A 1,341-nucleotide genomic window follows, 5' to 3' on the forward strand; every position below is an offset into this window, starting at 1 on the left:
ACATTATGCTATGGAAGCTGAGATTTTTGTAGGCCAAATTAACAGAGACCGACCACTTCCTGTGCAAGCATCTACTATTTCGATAAAAAACTATTCCAAAAACGAGAGGATTTTGTGAAGTACAAACTTCTTTTTAACTCAGAGCTGCTGACTTCCGCTTCACAAGGGCAACTGTACTTCATAGACTCCATATGAAGTACTTCATCACTTGTTAGTGGTCATGTTGAGTGAAGGAATTGATTGACAATGGTTTGGAATACAAACCATGACCAGCCCAATAACAAATGTGGGATGATCATGTTAAGAATATATTTATAAAACTATAACTCTGCCATGTTTCAGATCTAAACATGTTGACGTGTCATAGAGCAAGTAACGAATGCTATTCTGGATCACAGGACAAAATAAATCAACATTTTCTTCTGCTGGGTTTGCCCCACACTATAACACTATGAAAACATGGATTCCAAGTTCAGACCAAACAAAGTTGCTTGCCTTTCTTTTAAGAGAAATGTTTTATTGGTGTCTCTGCCATCTAAAAATTTTATGATTTACGACTAGTGTGTCAACATTAGGCCAATAGTTGAGCTCTGTACTTTGATGCATAACTCATGAATACAAAAAAAAAAAGTTATTGTATTAGGGAATGTTGCGTCACTGTCAATGGAAACATACTGAAATGCAAAAATATGTTTGTGTTTTGCACATTTTTATTTTGTGGGAATTTTTAGTGCAATATTTGATTATTTTAGTGCATTATTATATATTATATATTATTTTATATTTTTATTTTGTATTTTGGTATTTTATGTTTTGCTCAAATGTATTTTCATTTCATTTAAATTATTTTCTATTTCAAGATTGTTTTGTTTTTTGTTTTATGTCAAATCCAATACATAATTTTACTAATTAACAAGAAACACAGTTTCACTGTAATGCAACTTAAAGTGAAGAAATGGCTGCTTAACAATGCATATATAAAAATGCACAATGCATTTAAATTTGTCTCCCCATAATTTTCTGTGATCTGGAAATATAAAGGGCTTTTTTGTTGAAGTGTATCTATATAGGTCAATTAGACAGTCTGTGGTGATCGATACTGAGGATATAGATATTTATTGCAATTTGTTTCCTATTTCACACATACACAACATTAATATATTTACAATCACACAAGCCTACTGCTAGAACCACGACCAAGGACAGAGAGTTTATAGCTAATTTTCTGCCTGGCCAGTCCTCTGCTGCAGTACAAGTCCAGTTCAGAGACTGATCATCAAAACGAACACTCAGTGATGAGCATTCATGAGAGAGAGAGGGAGAGAGAGAGAGAGAGAGGGA

The sequence above is a fragment of the Sinocyclocheilus grahami genome, unplaced genomic scaffold (genome assembly GCF_001515645.1).
Source record: "Sinocyclocheilus grahami isolate Dianchi unplaced genomic scaffold, SAMN03320097.WGS_v1.1 scaffold794.1, whole genome shotgun sequence".
Lineage (NCBI taxonomy): Eukaryota > Metazoa > Chordata > Actinopteri > Cypriniformes > Cyprinidae > Sinocyclocheilus > Sinocyclocheilus grahami.